Source organism: Bos indicus, chromosome 15, assembly GCF_029378745.1.
Source record: "Bos indicus isolate NIAB-ARS_2022 breed Sahiwal x Tharparkar chromosome 15, NIAB-ARS_B.indTharparkar_mat_pri_1.0, whole genome shotgun sequence".
Classification (NCBI taxonomy): domain Eukaryota; kingdom Metazoa; phylum Chordata; class Mammalia; order Artiodactyla; family Bovidae; genus Bos; species Bos indicus.
In genome coordinates this window covers 27,278,589-27,295,505 of record NC_091774.1, presented here as the reverse complement: position 1 = coordinate 27,295,505, position 16,917 = coordinate 27,278,589, and the positions used below count along the sequence as shown (strand labels likewise).

The 16,917-nt window shown below is 51.9% G+C and overlaps 1 non-coding gene across 1 annotated transcript; it reads left to right on the top strand.

Annotated features, from left to right (window-relative positions):
* Positions 1 to 6,067: 6,067 nt before the first annotated feature.
* Positions 6,068 to 6,158, top strand: LOC139176212 (Z6 small nucleolar RNA). The gene has a single exon (XR_011560665.1). It is a non-coding gene; the product is annotated as a Z6 small nucleolar RNA (small nucleolar RNA).
* The last annotated feature ends 10,759 nt before the right edge of the window (positions 6,159 to 16,917 follow it).

The window sequence follows — 16,917 nt, the reverse complement described above, 5'->3', positions numbered from 1 at the left end:
CGGTGTCGCCTCTCTGGTTATCCTTATTATGATATTTGCTTACATATTTATTTTATTTGTTAAATTACCATACAGTAGCATGACCTTTTTTCTCTTGATGTACAGTTCATGAATTTTAATAAATGCAGAGATTTGCATTACCACCGCTACCATCAGGATACAGAATAGTTTCATCACACCCCCTCCCCAATTCCCTTGAGCTAACCTTTAATTTAAGCCATACTTGCCTCCTACCTCTGTCTTCTGGCACCCACAGATCCATTCTCCATTGCTACAGCTTAGGCTTTTCAATAGTATCATATATTGGAACCATATGGTGTGGGACCTTTGAGACTGGCCTCTTTGAGCCATTCAGGCAGTTGCCTGCGCCCACTGTTTGCTCCTTTTTATGGCTGAGTAGTGCTCCCCAGCACACAGGGACAGTCCATCCTCATTATGGGTGCATTCCGTGTTTTCAAACTCACCTGCTTGCTGAAATGCATGACTCCCCCACAGATCCTCGTGGTGCTTTCTAGGGTACTCGGACATGTGCAGAATGGTGAGAAACTGGAACTGCTTGATGCGCACATTCTCGGTGGAGGTGGCACAAGGCGACACTTTGCCTTCTTGTTTCAGTTCTCAGCCTGTAAACAAGTGTTTCTCGTGGGCTCTTTTGTGCCACCTTTTTGTACATTTTTTCTGTGTGCTTTTTTTGGCGATCTTGCAAAATGGCCCCCACGTGTGGTGCTACCGTGCTGTCTGGGGTCCCGAGCGCAGAAGGCTGTGAAGTGCCTTATGGAGAAAACACGTGTTAGATAAGCTCTGATCAGGCATGAATTATAGCACCATTGGCCATGAGTTCAATGTTAATGAATCAACAGTGATATTAAATAAGATGTCTTTAAACAGAAACGCGTTTTAAAAAAAGATGGTATGTTGATCAGTTGATGAAAATGTCACCAGAGGCTCGCAAAACCTACCCCTGTATTTCCCTTTGGGACAAAGGTTTAGCATTTGCTACTTCAGTGTTTGAGCTGATTTCTTGGAACATGACTACTGTGGGTCATGAGAATCGGCTGTAATGGTGGCATTTATTAAAGTGAACTCTGGGCTACTTACAGTCCATCTCAAGACCCAGTCCTTGACCTCATGGGGCTTACAGTTGGGTCGGGTTGAGAGCTCTTTCTCAGCTGTGTCACTGAGGTATTTTATTTTCTTAGGCTTTTAAAGGAGAGAAGCTGAGACTCTAAGGAACCTGAGTATTAAAGAAACTATTTTGTGCAGAATAAGCTGTTTTCCCAGGAGGACAGGGAAGTGAGGGATGAGAGAGGCAGCAAGACCCCAGAATACTGTGCTGTTCCTCAGGGCCCCTCTCCTGATGCCACATTCCCAGGAATGCTTCTAAACAGGGAGCGCTTGGTGCACATGTGCCTTTTGTGAACCCTCCAGAGAAAGCCTGAGCTTTGTGCCCTGGGTGCTCAGAGCAGGATGGAGGGGTCAGTGGATGCAGGCCAAAGGCAGTGAGAATGGGGATTAACCAGATGTGGGGACGCATGAAAATCAGATGCTCCGGATTCCCACAGGCTGAGGATTTGGGGTCAGGTCTTCGGCTGACATCTGAGCCACACATAAAACAGTGGCCAGTAGCTTGAGGATCTAGGTCATCGACCACTAGGTTTGCGGGATGAATGTTGGGATTATCTGAATTAGATGTGGGTGGGAGAGGTCTGGGAGAGTTCTCTTCATACCAAGCTCCAGGCTGAGAGTAAATAGCCTTTTCCTTTCTAGTTCCATAACGATAGCGTTAATGAATTAATTCTAGCATATACTGTCTTCTTGGGACCTAGAAGTTCTTTTTTCTAAACATTTTAAATATCATCATGCTTTTTTTCATTTTTACTTATTATTAAATTTTTAATTTTGTATTGGGGTATAGCAGGAGACCTGGGTTCAATCCCTGGGTTTTGAAGATCCCCTGGAAAAAGGAATGGCAACCCACTCCAGTATTCTTGCCTGGAGAATTCCATGGACAGAGGAACCTGGTGGGCTACAGTCCATGGGCTTGCAAAGAGTCGGACACGACTGAGTGAATACGACAGCGACAGTGACAAAGCTGTTTAACAATGCTGTGATAGTTTCAGGCAAACAGCAAAGGGACTCAGCCGTACATATACATGTACCCACTCTCCCCCAAACGCCTCCCATCCAGGCTGCCACATAGCACTGAGCAGAGCTCTCTGTGCTATAGGGACGCAGGAGTTTTATAAACACGTGGAGCGTCTCTCTGTGCAGGTGGGTGACAGCACTGAAGCCATTGCTCCTTTCTGGGCCTCGGTTTCCTTTTTCCTTCAGGGGAAGCAATCTTACATCCTACCGTATCATCTTTGGTGTTCCCGTTCACCACTGTCACTACAAAAAATACACTCGCAGTATCTCTATCAGGTTTTTATTAGTATTAAGACTGCTGTATGCCTGGGGCTATTCTGGGCATGGTGTGTTGCACTCCCCAGGTGTGTGTGTGTGTACACACATATAGGTTCTGTTCACATCCAACATACTCATTCCAGGAACACCTGGGTTTACACTAATGAAAAATTAAGGGGTGATTATTCTCTTTATTAAAGGATTCATGTTAGGATCCCCTTGCACGTTTATAACGTGATTCAATTTGCCCCATATTCAGCCACCACCTCTTGTGTGAGGGAGGCCGTCTCTGCATAAACAAGAGCATGTGTAGGCAGTATTTTGAGCATTATGGAAGGAAAGAATTAGAGATACTGAAGAGGTTTTTCTTGCTGATAACAATGAGTAATACTAGTGCCTGGGAACAAAGATGACTATGGATCACAATTTTTTTTTAATATAGCTTCAAGAGCACCTCAGTGGCAGGGGACTGGGGAAGAAGCCCCACTCCCTGCTCTCGGGTCTGACTTGGGACCAAGCGGGACCCTAGTGGGGGCCTGGGGCGGGCAGGGCCTGGGAGCCAGGAGCTCTGGCTTTGGTATCAGGAGAAACGAAGAAGATGTAGTTATTTGGCTTATCTTTCTGGATATCATTTGGGGCTTGGGATGCCTGAGCTGAGGCTAATGGGAGAGATTCTTAAGGAACAGGGGTTTTCCAGGATAGCTCAGGATTCTGGCAATGCTTAGCACTTTACAGATAGCCTTTTCCTACTCCCCAACCCTCTCTGGAAGCCCTTTTCCCAGTATCTTGGTCTAGGAACAAATTTTGAGCGTTTTTGCCCATTTCTTTGTCTCTTGCAGGAATTTGCAGAACCATCTAATAAATGAGAATCTCACCCAGAAGGTGAGCTGCACCCTCTCCCTCAAGCATCTTTCCCAGTCTGATAATTTTCATGACCAACAGGGGAAGGCAATGCATTCCAAGGTATGGAGCCAGTTTTATTAGGTAAGCAATGGAAGAGCATCCCACACTGTAGTCAGAGGAGTGATGTGGCTAGAGCTGGGCTATATAAAGATGATGCTGGTGGAGAGAGGGGGTGGACTGTGTCCATCTGGATGAGGCAGGACTGTTGGAGGACTACTGTGTCATCGGGGATGAGAAGACGGGAGGTGGTGTGGATGCGAGGCCCAGCGAAGACACGCCTGGCAGGTACCTGGAGTGAGGGGCAGAGATGGGCCTTCAAATGCTTCAGACTTTCTCTGGCCCTTTGTGTCTTCAAGAAAACATTTCCATTCCCTTCACCCGGCTCCAAAGGTCGCTGCCATCTTGCTTCATTCTTGGGCATCCTCTGACCCCTGGTCTTCCAAGCTGTGCCCAAGCAAGGGTCAGACTTGCCACCATTTGATAATGACCCCATTGATATACTGAGGCCTGGAGTGGGAACTGCGAGTCTGCCCTGGCGTTTCTTGGAGCCCCTTCCTCTCTGCCACGTTACCACTTCTGCCTGGCGACAAGGGTTCTGAGGAGGACTGGACAGCTGGCTCAGAGCAGGGCCACCTATCACAGGTGCTCCTCCCCCGCACTGGGCAGCGTCAAAGGAACCTTTGGTGTCATCGACCAAGTCAGCAGGGGCTTGGAGGGAGCCTGGAGCTTTATTAACTAATCTCTGGTACTTGAGTAATTTATTATGTTTAAGCTGGTGCCATCAAGTCTCTCAGCAGTGCCCGCGTGCGCTGGGAGATAAATTAAAGGCTGTCCAGAGATACTTGGTACATCTGTGTGATTGCTGGGCTGGTGAGATGGAGGTTTAAGGCTCTCTCTTGCAAATTGGAAATTAGGAATTAATAAGACAGCAGGCCAAAGAGCTGTGGTGGTGGTGGTGACTTGGCTGCCTGGCCAGGACTTGGGGAGGGAAAGCTTCTGCTGGGAGGGTGGGGAGGAGTGGGTGGAAACCAACCAGGCTCTCTCCACGTGGTGGGCAATCGAAGGGGCCTGGAGGGGCTGGGCAAGGGGGCTCTTCCTTGGCTTGCAGTGTAGGTAGCAGGGATTCTTCTGTCTCCTGAAAGAGGTTAAAGGGGTAATGAAGAGAACCCTAGTCTGGCTCAGAGGACTTACTTGTGGCCCCCCAGCCCAGCCAGTGCCTGTTGTGTGATGGCGGGCAGACCTTGTCCTCCTCTGGGCTTCTGTCTCATCAGCAAGATGAATAGGTTGGACTCAGGGTTCATGTTTCCATTAGGCATCTTGAAAGGTTTTAATTTCTTCTCAAATCAGAAGGAACCCCCCCCCCAAATTTAGGCTGTAGAAATGTTACAGGGTGTGTGTGCATGTGTGCTAAGTCCCTTCAGTCGTGTCTGGCTCTGACTCTTTTTGACCCCATGGGCTGGGGCTCTCCATAGTCATCCTGTAGCTCATCTGTCTATAGGATTCTCCAGGCAGGAATACTGGAGTGGGTGGCCATGCCCTCCTCCAGGAGATCTTCTTGACCCAGGGATCATACTCGGGTCTCTTGTGGCTCCTGCCTCGCAGGCAGATTCTTTACTGCTGAACCACCTGTGTAGTATAAATGTATTTATTCAAAGTCATAAAATGCAGTTTTATTATGGACATTTTTGCATGTAGGGGCAGGGGCTTACAAAACCTGTCCTGCAGTCTCTGTTGGGCTGGCTGACCCCCGAGGTCCTTCCTGTCCTAATCGCAGCTGATCTCCAAACTGTCAGCTCCTGGCTCATGGTGTGAACTGCTTCAAGCCCACCAGCTCTTCAAGAGCAGGGCTTTGTCTTGCCAGGTCCCCCACGCAAAGGCCCACCATCGACCTAAGAGCTGGGTATTGGTGGTGGACCCAGGAGAGAAACCTGGAGTTTTGAGCTTCCCAGTGCCCCAGGCTGCTGCTTCCTTAGGGCAGAGACACATGAAATCTCTTCTCCTCTGGGTCCATTCAGGCCTGGCCCTTGGGTCCCCTGTCTTAGCTCTTGAACCCCACCCCAGCCCACTCCACCCCACCCTGCTTTCTGCTTTCTGCCCCCATGAGCTACTTTGGAAGGGTTCTGGGAAGGGCTCCATGCAGCCCCCACATGACAGCACTGCCTCAGGGATCAGCCCTGGAGGGGCCCCAGCCCGGGGGGCCCCACACCCACCGAACCCCTCCAGAGCCCCGGTTTGTAGTTGAGTAGCCTCACCACCAGGTGGCAGGCTTGCTCTACACACGTGCCTTGGCTGGAGCATTTGCCTGGCAATGGCGAGGGGTGTCCGAGGATGCCAGATCCGCCTGCGGCCCGCGGTGTCGAGGCCTTTGTGGGTGGCTTTAGAAGCAGGGCTGAGGCCTCTCACCTTGGCCTTGAACTCCTGCTGAGATTCTGGCTCCGAGAGGACCTTGGTCTTCTGCAAGTGCCTTCAGGCGGCTGTCAGGCATCTGACTGGAGAGCGCCCCCTAGAGTAAGGAGGGCTGAGTTGCCACCCTTTGAATGAGTGTGTGTGTGTGTGTGTGTGTGTGTGTGTGTGTGTGTGTGTGTAAGGATGTGTAGGTGGGACAGAAATGGACCTCTTACCTTCCCAGGCCTCCCAAAATCTTGGCCCAGGAGAGAAAGGTAACCCACCTCTTAGGCTATTCCTGCTCTGGGCAGGGCAGCCTGAGTGGTCCTCCACCACTGCCGGCTCCTCTAAGCAGCTGGTGTCGGGGTTTGCCGGATGTGGGGTGTGGTGCTCTGTCCCTCCGGAGCACTGGGCTCTCCCTGAGGGACCCGGGGAGCCAGGGGTCAGGCCACACGGAACCTGGGCCGTCTCTTTACCAGGAGGGGGAACAGGAAAGGATCCAAGCCTGGGTCAGCTGCAGACCGAGAAGAGATGAGAAGAGAAGTGGAGAAGGAGCTGGCCCTGCAGCAGGAGTGAGGCCGCAGAAGTCCCAGCCCCGACTTCCTGAAGAAAGGGCGTGGGTCCCCCCTGCCCATCAGAAGATGAGGGAGGGCCCAGCCTCACCTGGAACGGCTTTTTCCGGGGAATGGTGGGTTCTCCCCAGGACCTGGCATGCTCGTGGGATTCCTGAATGGCTTCCAGAATGCCCTGCCACCAGCCTGGCCCAGGCCCCACTGCACTGTTGACTCACACCCTTCATTCTGTGCAGCTTCCTGTCTGTCCTTCAGCCAAAAGCCCAGAAATAAACCCTGTCTCCCTCACCGGCTGGAACTCCCCCTCCCCCTTGTTTGGGCTGGTTCGGGGCCCACCCCTAGCCCTGCCCTTCTCTCCTGGTCTCTGCTTCTGTTTCAGAAACAATGGGGACCTGTATGGGCCAAGTTCCTCCCTCCCCACAGCATTGGATTTTGAGAGCTGATCCGATGAAGCCCTGGGTGCTGTGGCTCCTTGGGGCAGGAGGAATCAGCCGGGCCTGGGAGGGGAGTCAGGGCAGGCAGGGATGCTCCAGTGTCCCGAGGTCTCCTGCTCTTACAGTTCACAGCGTCATGTCTGAGTCAGAGTCCGACAGACACAGAGACAGGGAAAGAGAGGCAGAGAAGGAGGGCCTGGGAGGAGGATTAACTGGACAAGCAGAGAAAGAGAGATTGGGGGATGCAGGGTAGGGTGGCAGATGGAGAAGCAGGGGAAGAGAAGACAGAGATGGAGAGAGGAGAGAGAGAAAAGAAGGGGACAGAACCATGCTTGCCAGAAAAAGGAGAAAAGATGGAAGTGAGATAAGTTGCAAACTGGGAAGGAGGAAAACAAAAAGAAAACACCCAAAAGACCGAAAAGGATAAAAACGTGGACATGCACAAACATGGGTGTGAACGGTTGTGTGCTTGTGGGTGGATACACACTCACACACAGCTTCTGGTCACTGTCCCGGCCCATGGCTGCTCCTGCCTTTGTGTCTCCATCCCCTTGACCCGCCTTGGGCTCCTGAGAAGGGTGTGGCCTCCAGGTGACCCCTCTCTGATGACCTGCCCCCGCCCACCCCTGAAGACACTGCCACTGAGCCTAGGATGCGCAGAGGGTCCAACGTCTTTACGCCTCACACTTGTCGCCCAAAATTGGATCCAACCGCCTCTCTCCCTTCTTCTCTTCCTCCTAGTTTCCTTAGTAACTGACGGTTCCCCAGCGAATTCCAGACCCGGGTGACAGACCGCTGTCACTGTCACAGAAGCTCTTTCTTTCTCGGAACTGTCCCCCCACCTTTTCCCCCACTCCACCAGATTCACAGTCTTGGGCGGGGGCGTGAGGATGCCTGGGTAGGCTCGGGGTAATTAAAACATGTACCATTTATTCCATAACAGGGAGCAGAACTTTAATTACTCACTCTGAGGGTGAGGGCGTGAGTCAGAGAGGTAGCTGGTGGGGAGGGGGGTGGTCGCGGAGGGGGCCTGGGCGCGTGTGTCTGCTTTCCGTCTTGCCTTTCCATTTGCCCAACTCGGATTGGAGAGGTGGGAGGTGGGTCTGGGGAGGCAAGGGGGTGCTAAGTGAGTGTGTGGGGGAGAAGCAGAGGGTGAAACCTGCTTGTGTTCATTAAGGCAACACAAAACTGGGAGCCGTAATAATAATTAAATTAATTATAAAAGCAATTTGCTTTTGAAAATTTGATTTGACAGCTTACTAGTGGCTGCACTGATCTAGCAGCTCCGGCTTAAAAATAGTCAGAACAAAAAAACCAACTAGAAGAACCATCAGCTAATTTTAATTAGATGCCAGGATTGGTAAACAAAATTCCGCACCACCCTTTCATTGTGGCTGACTTCGATTTAAGGAGATGTCGGGATTGATTTTGGAAAAGGCCAGGGAAGGGAAGGTGCCTTTAGGAGAGGGGATGGAGGCTCTGGGAGGTCTGAGTGAAGGCAGCTCCTTGGGGGATCTGGTCCCTTCGTCCCTACCCATCTGGGGAATATCTGCTCAAGGGGGTGCTGGCCACTCCTCCTCGATTCAGAGAGTGACTTGCTGCGTGGCCTTTGCTGAAAGCAGAAGGGACTCTGCTGTGTGTGTGTGTGTGTGTGTGTGTGTGTGTGTGTTGGAGGGGGGACACCAGAATTCACTGAACCGGAAGAGACAGCTAGAACGTTGGCCACACTCCTGCTTCTGCCTGGGCGTTCGGGAGAACGCCTGAGGTCTTAGGAAGCTGCTGCGTTGTCTGAAGCTGTGATTCTGGCCGGAGGAGGCTGGGGTCTCTGGGGACCTGAGTCTCCAGGCACCGCTGGGACCCCCTGCCTCCCAGGGCCTGCGTGGCCATCTTTAGTCCCCCTCTGTCTCCCCCGACGTGCACACAGCCCCGTTTCAAGAGCGAAACTCCTCCCTGTCTCGGTGAAAGCCTCTGCCTCCTGGTGCTGTCACTGCCGGCCCACGGCTCCTCTCCCCACGCCCTCCATACCTCTGCCTCGTCAGGCAGGGCCTTGATCCATGCCCAGGTCCCTCCCGACATCCACACTGTTGACTGGAACAGAGGACCAGTCTTGACCTAGCCTACTGTCTCGTCTAGCTGACCTGCCTCTCTCTCCCCTAAACCCAGTGTTGCCCCCACGTCCACCAGCCCGTCTGACCCTCTGCAGGCTCACCTCCTCTTACGGCCAGGGATTCCCTGGCTTTCCTTGTTCCCTTTGGCCCCTGCAGTGCGGCCACTGTGGACACCACACACGCTGGCTGCCCCCAGGTGCGGTCATCTCTGTAGGGTCACGATGACCCTATCTCAGGATGCGGTCACCTGGCTTCACTCATCAAATTTCCACTGAAGCTGGCTGACTCAGGCTCCGGGTGGGGCAGGTGGGGCCGGGGAGGGGGCAGCCTGGGGCCCCCACGCTCAGCTTAGAGTTCAGGGCACAGTAATTATATAACCTGCCCCTTGCCTTCCCTGCTGCTCTGGGTCCTGTTTTTCTAATCACTCAATAGGCATTTCCACTTGAAAATCCCTCTGTCGTTTCAAAACCAGTGTTTGAAACAAGATCCTCCACCCTCTCCTGCCCCACCACACACACACACACACACACACACACACAGATTTTTCTCCTAACAACTTGATTTCTATGTGGCTCACTATACCTCTCCCATCACCCCGTTTTCCCTAGACCTTGGTGCCATCCTCTGTTGCTCCCTCTTCTGGTCTTCCAGGTTATAATGAATCAGCAAGTCCTGGCTTTTTCCTTCCAGTTCTCCTTCCCCTCTGTTCCCTGGGGTACGCCTGGGGGCCAGCCTACTCTCCTCCACCTTGAGCAGCGCCAGTGACTCATAGGTCCTCTCCTCAGCACCAGGTGCTATCGCAAACCCCTTGCGGTGGAGCCCATTGGGGTGCCCCCTCTGCCCTCCTGCAGTGATCTCACCTGCGAACATCCAGGCACCTTCCCTTCACTCCTGCACCCAGCCGATACCAGATAACTCTGAGAAGATGCACAGGAAAGAGACAGGCTGGATACACCCTCACCCCAGAAGTCATGAGCCCCAAAGCTGAGAAAAGCAGTTGGGGAGGAATTAAAGTCACAGGAGTTAGGCAATGTGGGGTCCCTGGGAAAGGGGCTGGGGCTGGGTCATGGGCAGGGACCTCAAGGAGTGGAGGGTAAACTAGGGGCAAGAAGCAGTAAGGGCTTGAATGAAAGGTGGGATAGAGTCATTTTCTCTGGAGCAAAATTTGGGACTTGTGGTCTGACAAGAGTCTGACGCTGAGAAAGTGCTGGAAAGTTAGGGCTATGATGATGACATCAGAGGGGGGCGAGGGAGGTCCCACTAACCCCAGAGCCAATTTGGAGAGATGGGCCCTGAGAACTGAGGCGGCCACCCCCTGGAGGGGGGTATGGTCGGGGGGGAAAGGTGAAAGAAAAGTCAGCCGTTCCGACCTCACTGATGGCAGACTGTGTGACTTCAGGCAACTGCCTAATCTCTCTGAGCCTCAGTTGACTCATTTGTGAAATAAAGAAGATTATAGTGGGATCTCCAAAATCCTTGTGAGGATCAAAAGGAGGAACAGGTGTGCAGCTCCTAGGTGCGTTCCTAGAACATAGTCCCCGTTTGCAGAAAATTGCATTATGACTGTTATGCAACCCCCATCTCTTCGCTACTCCTAATGGCTTTACTTGACTCTCTGCTGCTTCCTAAACCACGGAGCTGGGCCTGGCAGAGCTGGAGGGACGCTAGAGATAATCTGGCCTGATGTCCTCACTGCACAGGTGGGGCCACAACACCCAGAACGTGTAGGAGACTTGCCCAAGGCGTCTTGGAAGTTGCTTCAGAGCTCAGGCTGGACCTGGGCCTCTGGACTCCCACTCCAGAGCTTTCTCTGCCCAGGAGGCAGGGAAAAGCTTTTAGTTTTCAGTTTAGGCTAGACCTCACTTTCACTTTTCCCTTTCATGCATTGGAGAAGGAAATGGCAACCCACTCCAGTGTTCTTGCCTGGAGAATCCCAGGGACGGGGGAGCCTGGTGGGCTGCCGTCTGTGGGGTCGCACAGAGTCGGACACAACTGAAGCCACTTAGCAGCAGCAGCAGCAGCAGCAGCAGTGATGAACAATGAGAAGAGGCTAAAGTGGGAACCCTGAGTTTCAGCCTCGCCTCCAGGGCACCCAGATTGTGGGCAGCAGCTATGATACCTCCTGGAGGTCCCCACATCCTGGCATTTTCCTGGGGCAGCTCTGCCTGGAGTGGGGGTAGGCGAGATTCATCACAAGAGCAGCTGGAGACGCTTACAATCTTCTGGATGAAAATCCTTCATGGCCTCTGTGATGCACAAGAGAGGAGCAAGGGAAGCGCAAAGTTGCCTCGCCCTTGAAAAACTTCCATATACTACGATGGAAGAAAACAGCGGCCCTGCCTAGGCTCTACCAGGAGAGACAGCAAGGACGGTCTCACCCTGAGCCTGGTGAGTCTCTGGGTGCAGCTGGAGGGCGAATCCTAGCTTTGCTTTGCTGTGTGGCCTTGGACAAAGCACTTCCCCTCTCCGGATCCCACTTCCCTCACATGTAAAATAAGAGGACCAGAAAATCTCTAGTAGGCTATGATTCTAAGCCTTTGGAACAGTTTTTCTAGTGGGTGTCTATGATTTGATCCCTTGGGTGGTAGGTATTAGGTGCTTTCAGATAACAGTACAGGTAACCCGGGTGGAGGGCCTGGCTTTAGGGGTTAGGTAAGGCAGGCCAGCTCGGTCTGATGGAAGGAGGCTGCGAGTCAGGAGAATTGGTCATCGGTCCCCCGTTGACTCTTGTGTGGCTGCGACTGTGATGTCTATTTCTCTTCTGTAAAATGGGAACATTGTATTTACCTGAAATAACGCTCAGAGCCAGTGAAGATGATAGTAAGGTTTTGGAAATGTTGAAACTTCTGTTTTGGTTCACAGTGACTAAAAACCCACTGTTCCTTTGACTCCCAGGTGGAAAGGGAAGGGTGGGCAGAGACAGGCTAGCACAGGTCCCGGTCTCCCCTGTCTGGGGAGGTCGTCTAGGAGCGGATCCTGCCGTGTCCGAGCCGGGACCTGTGTCTTCTCGCCCGCGCAGGGTCCTGGTGGACCGGGGCTGAAGCTGGAACTGCACATGGCAGGCACCTTCCAAGATTCTCCCCCTGCCTCACTCCAGGCAGCTCCCAAAGGATGACTGATTTATGTATTTATCCACTTATCCATCTGCTTTATCCATTTCTGGGTCTCCTTGGGGTCTGAGCCGTTGAGTGAAAGTGAAAAGTGAAAGTGTTAGTCACTTAGCGACCCTATGGACTGTAGCCCGCCAGACTCCTCTGTCCATGGAATTCTCTAGGCCAGATTACTGGAGTGGGTTGCTGTTTCCTGACCCAGGGACTGAACTCCTGTCTCCTGCTTGGCAGGTGGATTCTTTACTGCTGTGCCACCAGCTGCTGAGGACTGTGCTCAATGGCTGAGCGTCATCCCAAACACCCCGAATCTCATGGATGCTTGGAGTTGGGCGGGGCCAAGGCTACAAGGGCGGGAGAGGCTTCCAAGGCAGCAGGGAGCACCCCTTCAGGCAGGGACCTTTTCCCAGTGGGCAGGAGGCTGGAGTGGGCTGGCTGCTTGGGACTGCCTGCCTCCCCATCCTCTCTCCCTACCCTCACTCCCCAACTCTCAGCCCTCTGCAGGTGAAGAGGTCAGGGGGCTGGAGTGGCCAGGACTGGGCCATTCATCGTCAAGGGCTACAGCCCAGGAAATCCCTTTCTCTTGGAACTGCCTGACCCTCTCCACCATCTTTAGGCAAAGGGACCCCTGGACCACGGAAGCAGTGGTCAAAAGGCTCTGCATGGATTCCTCTGCAAAGGTGTGTTTATGAGCCAGGGTGGATGTGTCAGGAAGAAGCAGAGAAGCCGGAGCTGAAGGGTGAGGATGAGAGAAAGTAAAAGAGTCAGGACAGAGGCAGGAACACGGGAGACAAAGCAAAGGCTTCTCAACCAAACTGATGGCCTGAACCGGGGGAAGGGAAGAGCTCTCGCCACTTGGCCCCTTGTAGTCCAGTGTCCAGGGTGATACTGAGCATCCCAGTGGGGGCCGGTGCCGAGTGGCTGAAGCTCCTTGGCGTGGTGAGGCATTCTCAGTTCCTCTGCAAAGGCGAGTAGAAGCAAAGTCATGGCCTGAAGCTGCTCAGAAGGCACTCAGAGAGCACACCAGAAAGAACTTTCAAAGACCAAAGGACCTAGGATCAAGGAAAGCTCCTCTTCTGACAGTATTTGGGAAAATGAAGCTCAGTGCATTCCTCCCCCTTTTATGTTTTGAAAGTTGCAAAAATTATGCATGCTGATGTAAGGCATTCAGACAGTACACTGAGAACAGCCTGCGGAGGACGCTCCATTTCAGAACCGTCCGCATCTCACTCCTGTCCCCAGAGGCAAGCACCAGGTGGGAGCCTGGTGTAGATCTTTCCCTATGCCCCACCTTTAAAAATGTATTTGGAAATAATAGCCAAATATATTTAGAACTTGCTATTTGCCAGACAGGGTGCTCAAGTTTTATATATGCATTATCTTATTTGAAATTGTGTACCCCACCAACAGGCACACAGGTTTTTAAAAAATATAGGACTGAATACTTTGGCCACTGGATGCGATGAGACGACTCACTGGAAAAGACCCTGATGCTGGGAAAGACTGAAGGCAGGAGGAGAAGGGGATGACAGAGGACAAGATTGGATGGTATCACTGACTCAATGGACATGAGTTTGAACAAGCTCTGGGAGATGGGGAAGGACAGGGAAGCCTGGTGTGCTGCAGTCCATGGGGTCGCAAAGAGTCAGACATGACTGACTGAACAACAGCAACAACAAATATCAAACACATTGTCCTGTAGCTTGCCTTTTTTGTTTTAAACACAATTATTTGGCTGTGTTGGGTCCTAGTTGTGGCACATGGAATCTTTTGTTGCAGCTTGTGGGCTCCTCTAGTCCTGGCTTGTAGGCTCCAGATTACATGGGCTCAGTGGTTGCTGTGTGTGGGCTTAGTTCTCCCGAGGCATGTGGGATCTTAGTTCCCAAACCAGTGATTGAACCTGGGTTCCCTGAGCTGGAAAGGGGATTCTTAACCACTGGACCACAAGGGAAGTCCCTGTGGCTTGCCTTTTTACTGAATGTGTTTGCATCTTTCACGGCAGTGTCTGTTTCTCCACTTGATTCCTTTCGCCAGATATATAGTATTCTACAGCATGGCTGTACTATGGGGTATTTCATTATTCCTATAGCTGTCTATATATCTATATATATGAGCTTTCATTTTTTATTATCATAAACAAGGCTGAATCAGACATCCTTAGGCATATGTCTTTGTGTAGAATGTGTAAAGATTATATGTGATAATGCCTTGAGTGGTGGTGGTGGTGGTGCTGCTGCTCCTAAGTCGCTTTGGTCGTGTCCAACTCTGTGCAACCCCATAGACAGTAGCCCACCAGGGTCCTCTGTCCACAGGATTCTCTAGGCAAGAATACTGGAGTGGGTTGCCATTTCCTTCTCCGCCTTGAGTGGTAGATGAGACCAAAAAGCATGTGCATTTCTTAGCTTATGAGATCTCTGCACATTTGCCCTGAGCTGAGATGTTGGAGCATTCTTTGGGAGTTTAGTCCTGCCTGAATTGGGAGGGCCACCCCACTCCAGTACTCTTGCCTGGAAAATCCCATGGATGGAGGAGCCTGGTGGGCTGCAGTCCATGGGGTTGCTTCGAGTCGGACATGACTGAGCAACTTCACTTTCACTTTTCACTTTGATGCATTGGAGGAGGAAATGGCAACCCACTCCAGTGTTCTTGCCTGGAGAATCTCAGGGACGGGGGAGCCTGGTGGGCTGCCGTCTCTGGGGTCGCACAGAGTCGGACACGACTGAAGCGACTTAGCAGCAGCAGCTGCAGAGATTGGCTGAGCTCTGGCCTTTTTGTCATGTCCTTGGATTAGATGACCCACAGATGAACAGCAATGGGGTGAGAGGCAAAGGATACCCACCCCCACCACCAGACCAGTCAGTCAATGACCTGGAGGAAGAGGGACCTGGAGGAGGCACTGGGCACACGAATCCTCAAAGCCCTGATGACTGAGGCTCAGGGAGCCAATGGTGGCTCACTTGCTGGCTAACTGCATTCAGAGGGCAACCTGAAGCCAAAGGATAATCCACAATTAATTTTGTCTTTGTTTGGAATTCACAAAATGATTAGATTTTCAAAAGACACTGACCTACCCTTAGATGCTTGAATTTGATTGAGATCAGAAGAGTTTGTTTTCCTCCCTTGCGTACATTCCTGGAGTATCCCTTCTCATGCGGGGAAAAGGAGGGGTGTGGTGTCGAAACCCACAGCGCTGACCTGTGTGGGTGCTATGTGGTCGCAGGCTTATTTGTTTGTGTGTATTGCTGTATCTCTGGAGCCTGGATCAGAGCCTGACACCCACAGCGGGTGCTTGTTACGTATTTATTGAATGAATACAAAAGCTCTGGAGGCAATATCAAGTAACTTGAGAGCCCAGACTTTTGATTCAGACAGACTCACAGACTAACTGTGAGATTCTGAACAGTTCAGAGTTTCTCTTACGACTTCCCTTGTGGTCCAGTGGCTAAAACTCTGCGCTCCCAATGCAGGGGGCCCGGGTTCAATCCCTGGTCAGAACTAGATGCGTGCTTCGGTTTAAAAAAAAAAAAAAAAAAAGATCCTACATGCCACAAGAAAGATCCCAAGTGCCATAGCTAAGACCCAGAGCAGCCAAATGAATACATAAATATTAAAGGACTTCAGTCGTCTCATCTCTAAAATGGGAGTCACAATGCTTCCTAACAGTACGTGAATGCATGCACGCTCAGTGTCTGGCTCTTTGTGACACCATGGACTGCAGCCTGCCAGGCTCCTCTGTCCATGGGGATTCTCCAGGCAAGAATACTGGAGTGGGTTGCCATTTCCTCCTCCAGGGGATCTTCGCCACCCAGGGATTGAACCCACATCTCCCACATCTCCTGCACTGCAGGTGGGTTCTTTACTGCTGAACCACTGGGGAAGCCCCTCTCCCTAGAAGTACCAACCGCACAGGATTGATGTGAGGACGATATAATAAAATCATTAACAACATCTGTTATTTTAATGACAACAAACAGCCCAACTTCCCAAGAATTTCTCCTTCTCTCCCCTTTGATCTCTCCTAGCTCATCTCATTTCTCTTAAACACTGTAGCTGTCCTAGAATGTCCCCCACCTCATGCTTTTTCTCTCTCTTGGGGACCAAGGTCAGGGTGTGGTACCCTCTAGACCAGTGGGGCTCTGAAGCCGTGGGGCAAGGTGGCGGGTGAAGGAGCATGGCCACCGTCCCTGTCTGTTCTCTGCAGATCATCCCTCGTTCCTCTGGCCCCATGTGCTGTGCCTCCTGTCCTGCCCTTTCTGTGCCCCCTTTGCTCTGATTTCAGATGGCCTGGTGCCTTGACTCTTCACATGTATGTCCTAATCACTGGGTGCTGGAGGCCCCAGATGGCACTCATGAGTCCCGAGAATCTGTGAGCAGGATGGGATGGTTCCTCCCAGCTCATTCTAGAAACAGACAAGAGAGTCACCATGACTGAGCACCTGCTGTGTGCCAGGCGCTGGATCAGGAACCTTCACTCTTGGCTGCCCCCTGACGCATGATCTGAGGTGTAAGCACAGGGAGGAAACACAAGGTTGCCTGGCTGGGAGGGGTGTGGTCAGAGCCCAGGTGTGCACCTGGGGCAGGGTGTTAGTGGGTGTTCCAGAGTGAAGAGGTGTGCTCCCTACAGCTGTACTTGTTGGATACCTCCTCTCTCAGCCCCAGCCGTCTCTCTCTGGCAGCCCCTTGTTCCAGGGTTACACCAGAGAGGTTGAAATCTTATACAGTTACCCAAATCATGGCTCCTAAATGGCTTCTGATTACAGCACTAAAGCCCCTTTCTGCAATGCAGCCCGGGCTCTGCTGAACAGAGCTGCGACCACTTTGTGCAGGATTTTTTTTTTTTCCTTTGCAAGCGAAGGAGATGGCTTATCCGCATGTAAAGTAGGTCAGAACCTTAGCAAAGATCTTTTCAAACACTTGGCTTTTTTGAAGTTCTGTTACGAAACTCCTTTTGTTTCTCCTGCCTTTGCCTCTTCCCTCCCACCCCTCTCCTTTTTCCAAAGGCTCA